Source organism: Diaphorina citri, unplaced genomic scaffold (assembly GCF_000475195.1).
Source record: "Diaphorina citri unplaced genomic scaffold, Diaci psyllid genome assembly version 1.1 scaffold6749, whole genome shotgun sequence".
NCBI classification, from domain to species: Eukaryota; Metazoa; Arthropoda; class Insecta; order Hemiptera; family Psyllidae; genus Diaphorina; species Diaphorina citri.
The window spans coordinates 3,220-8,939 of NW_007384125.1; the positions used below are offsets into that span (position 1 = coordinate 3,220).

General features: G+C 39.2%; 1 long non-coding RNA gene across 1 annotated transcript; it reads right to left on the minus strand.

Annotated features, from left to right (window-relative positions):
* Positions 1 to 3,275, minus strand: LOC113472644. The gene is made up of 2 exons (XR_003394869.1): positions 3,225 to 3,275; positions 1 to 1,373 (listed from the first exon to the last, which is right to left on the minus strand). It is a non-coding gene; the product is annotated as an uncharacterized LOC113472644 (long non-coding RNA).
* Between the last annotated feature and the right edge of the window lie 2,445 nt (positions 3,276 to 5,720).

Genomic DNA, 5,720 nt, shown 5'->3' on the forward strand with positions numbered 1-5,720 from the left:
TTCTGTCATATCCAAGATTGGTTTAAAAATTCCCAAAACCTACAAAAGGTAAATGGGCTAGTTAAAACGGCAAAAAAATCTATTCATTGTACATTTGACATTATTTATAAAATAATAGAAAAATCTCAAATAAATCAACCTTTCTTTGTACCCCCTCTCATAGAGTAATTCTGGTCGGGATTACAATCCGAATTTAAACTTAACTCTTGGAGCAATCTGATTGGTTGAACAGTTTGAAATCAACCAATCTGATGGCTTAATTCAAGAGTTAAAGTTAATCTAAGTTTACACTGTGATTGTGGTACTGGTCATTAAACTTGGTTTGAGTTTAACTCTTGGAGCAAAACTGATTGGTTCAACAGTTTGAAATCAACCAATGAGAATGCTTAATGCAAGAGTTAAAGGGCTGTATTCTTATTGACATAATCCATAAGTTAATATCTAAGCTTACACACTTATTGTGGCCCCCAGCCATGAGAGGGAAATCCCCCTCCCACAAAGCAACTCTGAGAGGAGGGGAAAATGACTGAACTTTTCGAGTGATGGGGGGGGGGTGAAATGGACATTTAAGAAAACAAAATAAAAGGGAGGGGAAAGGGGACAAATTAGGAGGGAATTAAAATTACAAGAGAGGGAATTTTTTTTGAAAGGGGGGGAGGAATATGTTTGTGTATTTGCATTGTGAAACCTGAGCGGCTTTATCCATGTAGAATCCTGGAATAAAATTAGATAAATATTAAATACTTATTCATCCGTAGGGGTGCAATAGTCCTACTGGACTCCGCACACAGGAATTTCGTAAGAATTTAAATTCTCATTTATGTGCATTTATCTAAATTTCAATCCAGGATTATAAAGGTGTATACTCACATCGTCAATCAGCATTGGCAGTCAATTGATGTTGACTGGACTGTCCACACTGCCTCAGTTACATAGAATTTCCTTGTTGATTGACAGTCATCTATGTTCGGACATTCTTTTATGAGAAAACTCAGTTTTGATTAAAAAAAAAAAAAAAAAAAACTCATGAGAAACTTTCCAGGGAATTTTTACGCGTAACGACCGACGCTGACGGGGCTCAAATTTCCCAGAAACTTTTAATAAAATGTCCCACACCTTTCGACAAAAATTTCCCACACCTTTCGACAAAAAATTCGAGGGATTTTCTACAGCAACCTCTTCAGGGTTCGTTTTTTGTCTTTCAGAATTTTGTTCCGCTTATCAGTGGCGGCCGTACTGCTCGCAGAGGTGGAGGTGTTGGACTGGATGTTGTTCAAATTGGAGGCGTGCTTTTTGGCAAGGGGGGCACTCGAGTCGCTCCCTGACACTGACGATGAGCTGGTGCTGCCGGCATGCCCTTTGTGATGTGTTACCTGGGGAAGGGAAAAACGTAATTATGTTTTACTTTATTGCACAGAAGAGAAACATAATAATAATAAGTATAGAAAATAACATAAAAAAATACGGTCGCGCTGCGCGCTACCCTATTAAGCTGCATAGTTATCAAACTGAAAACATAAATGAAACCTCAAGAATGTTGGTCGAGGAGCGCCTACATTTCTCTCCGTCGATCTCTGCACTCTGTGTAGTTTCTTATGGTGTAGATTTAGCGATCAAAAATTGATTATCTCAGGATCGGCTCGGTTTAGATTGTTCGCAACAATCCTTGTCTTATTGCGACCCTAGACCATAAAAGGAATATTCCTACCAAATTTTCAGCTTTTTAGGTGGTTGTGGTTCAGGAAGATACGAGGATCAGTGTGTGAATATGAAATGTGAATGACGAGTGATGGATCTTGATTATAATATAAGCCATAGATGTACCAGAAAAAAAAAAAAAAAAAATACAAAAAAAAATAGTCAACTTAACCGATGTTATGAAAGAGATTAACTAGTGGCTCAGTGAACTATGCAACGTTGTCAGAAAAAGGGACATATTGAGCCAGGCTCCTCTAGTTAGCTTGATAGCACGTAGCATAGGGTTCGATTCCGCCCGGGGTGGTTTTATCCTGAAGGAGATAAGTTGTTCTCGAATCTGCTATCCTGTCTTCCTTCAATCTTCAATTTCAGGTACAATTAAGTATCCTCCTAGCGTTACTTGTCTCTCTCTGTCATAAAAACTATGCAACTTTTGCTCAAAAAAGACACATATCTTTTACTCTAAAAAGCTCTCTTCTGTGGTTGTGTTTAGTTGGAATATGTCAGCTCATAGATCCATTATTTAATAAAAGAGAAGAATCGTCGAGATGTGCCAGCAAGTTCTGAACCAGAATGAGTTGGCTGTGTGAGAATAATGTTTGGCCCTGTGTGGGAATCAAACCCAGAGGATCTAGTAGTGCCCTACAAACTTTCTTTTGAGGCTGTATGGTTCTGGACTGTGCTGACCATAGTGCTGATTCGTACGTATATGTACTTTGCCGGGTAGTGTGAATGATGTGAGTAACTTAATCTTGGAACATTGATGGCTTGAAGAGTAAACTGTAAATGATTAGCGGGAAATTGAAATATTGATAATTATAATACACATGAGTAACAATATTGCACATTACATTTGTATTGCACTCTGAAGGTCCTTAGTTGCACATTCTAGTACATTACACTTCCAGAGCTATTTACACTAGAAATATGTAATCAACATTGAGGGACATGCAAGCAAACAAAATAAGACATATAATTGAAATAATAATAATTGGCGCTCGAGACAGCACTGACAGATCAAGTCCAACAATCTGATTGACTACAATTTGTTTAAGTCTGACTCAATGAGAGTGGTAGTTTTCTTTCTCTCTTCCTCCCTCGTCGCGGTCTCATAGAATGGCCTGTAAGTAATTCCTATGGCACAGCCTATGACTTACTTTGCATGAATTTTCAGTTCATAATTGCTCGCTCTTCTCGAGTAATATTCATAGTGTTCGAGATGCACGTTCCTGATCCTCGTTTAGCGCAGCTTTCTGGCTTGGATACGAATGAGGATAACACATTGATGTCAACAGATGTGTTAATGCCCAGGTCGTGGGTTCCAATCTTTTCTAACGGTTCACCAGATTTTCTAACCATTCTTGTGTCGACGTTGGTGTTAAAAGAAAACAAAAAAAAAAAAAGTTCTGAGAGAACGGCAATGTGTAGTTTGAGAATATGTGTGCCCTGGTGCAGGATAAACCCTAGACCTAGCAGCACCTAACGCTTTCTTTTGAGGGTGTATGGGATTCTCTGACTGTACTTACCAGAGTGCTGATTCTATATATTACTTTGCCGGACTCTGAGAAGATTTGTAAAGCGAGATTTTGAACCATTTTGAGGCCTGAAAGAGAATAATAAATTGGATAAATTATGAACAAAAATAATGGAGGCTTGAAGAAATATTGCAATATACACTTGGATTACACTCTGAAGGTCTAGTTTCAATTTCCCGATACTCCCTCCAGAGGCTAGTTTACCACTTAAATTTCCTATGTTTAATCTAAGCTTGAGGGACATGAAGACAAACAAAAGAGAGGACAGTTTTAATGAACAAAAGTACTGGTCTTAGCTCCTGAAGCATCAATTCAACATCTGATTAACTTTCAATTTGTTCCAGTCTCTGACTTGAGAGTGGTATTTCTTTCTCTTCTCTCTCGCTACCCCCGCTCCGCCCCCTTCATAGCAATGGGTGTAAGTTATTTTATGGCAAAACCGACTTACTTGTGCATGAATTTCGTCCACTCCCCTCCGTCTGCTTCCCCCTTCTCCCGCCCCCCCCAGCCCCCCATCCTATCGCCCTGCGTTCAGCAGCAATTCCTGCTTCATCGGTTGGTTGGGGTATGAGAAAGCACTTGATTGGTCAACAGGGATGTGCTTAATGCCCAGGTCAGGCAACATACACCATACACCTATAATAGAAAAAAAACGGAAACAACCAGAACACTTAATTCAAACAACTAGTAGAAGAGGTAATAGAGACAAATATAGAAAGAAAAGATTATCGGACTTCCCTATTCCACAGAGTGTCTTATCACTGCAAACAGGATAGGACGAGAAGGAAGTAGCAGCTACAAGTCCTGCTATGCTGGGATCGTCAATGTCAAGGAGCAGTTTGGGATATTCTTTTTTGATACGTTGAACGGGAGTCTTTTTCTGTATAGAATGAGTTTTTCGAGAAAGACTCCGAATCCCCTTTATCGTGAATCGAGGTATCTAGGTTTTAATATTCTCTAGAGCTTTAAATGGCCGTTAAGACTCCTTGCTTATCACAGACACTCTTATTAGAAACGGGACTAACGCCCGTAGTTTAGAGCTCTGGACATCGTGGATGTTTAAAGAAAAACTACACATACATAAGACCTGACATGAATGTTCTCACGACTAAGAGATATAATAAACGCCCTTGAGACTTCTAACTTGGATGTAAAAAACTTGTAAGAACTTCCGGACTTCTCTTATTATGTAATACTTTAATACTTTTTTTTTTTTTTTTTTTTTTGTACCTCCGACTTTACTTTATCAACTTTATAGTGTGAACCCTAATCGTGAGAATTCCAGAACCAAAGTAAGGGTCATGTGATAGGGTCTCGATTTCATTCAATGTGATTTAATGACATTAGAGTTGTAACTCCCTGTACTTCTACTTTGGTTCTCTCTGTATAAATTACTTATTTATGACCGAGAGATTACGTGACTTCGTAGTTAGGTTGTAGACAACTGATGGTTAAACAAAGTGCATGACTAACTCTCGACCATAAAGAGAGAGAGAGAGAGGAGAGAGAGGCGGGTAAGTATCTTAGCGCCCACATTCATAAAGGATATCGTTTTGGGTCGTGAATCACAGGTACTTAAAGTCAGTAGTAACAGCGAGAGAGCTGTTAGTAGTATCACCAAGCTCGTCGGTTGAAGGGACGAGGAGGCAAATCACCGTGATAAGGACCAACCCATGGTACTGTTTTGAACTTAACAGTGTCCTACGACGAATTAACCGGGTCCAGCCCCAGGTTAGAAAAGAAGGTTACACCCAAGTGTTGTCTAAAAGGTGTCAGAACCACAGCTGTAACCCCACCTTTAAAAGCAGTCCTTTCCGTGAAACCTCCTTCGTGAACTCCGTTCAAAAACGAGTCGTTTTCAAACTCTGAACTTCTTGGTAACTTATCCCACAAGTCGACGTCTCCTCTCCTTTTATGTAGTTTTGTAACCTTATATTATTTTTGTTTTGGAAACTAATAAATACCCCCCCCCCCCGCCCCCCCCCCCCACTTTCAACCATGGTCAGTACTTTAGAAGTATTTGCCCTTATAATCACTTAGTAAGAAGATAAGGAACGGGAATAGGGATCACCTCATTATTGTTTTTTATCGAAAACTGTGTGAGATGTAATTAATTTTTGTTAAAGATACAAATAAAAATTATTAATCTCCACAGTCTTTTCGATAAAAAACAATAATGGGTGATCCCTCGTTTCTTCTCTTCTACAGGTGATTAGAAATGTCAAGATTAACTTAAATACTGACCATGTTGAAATTATTAAAGTTCCAAAAACCAAATAAAATAAGTTACGAAATAACTAAATAAAAGGAGGAGGAGACGTCGACGCTTGTGGGATAAGGTTCCAATGAAGTTCCAGTTTGAAACGACTCTTTTGAAGGGTCAAAGGAGGTTTCCGGAAAAAGGACTGCTTTCTAAAAGGTGGGTTACAGCTGTGGTTCTTGCCACCTTTAGACACTCTCGTAGAGTGTGTGTTCAACCTTCGGGCT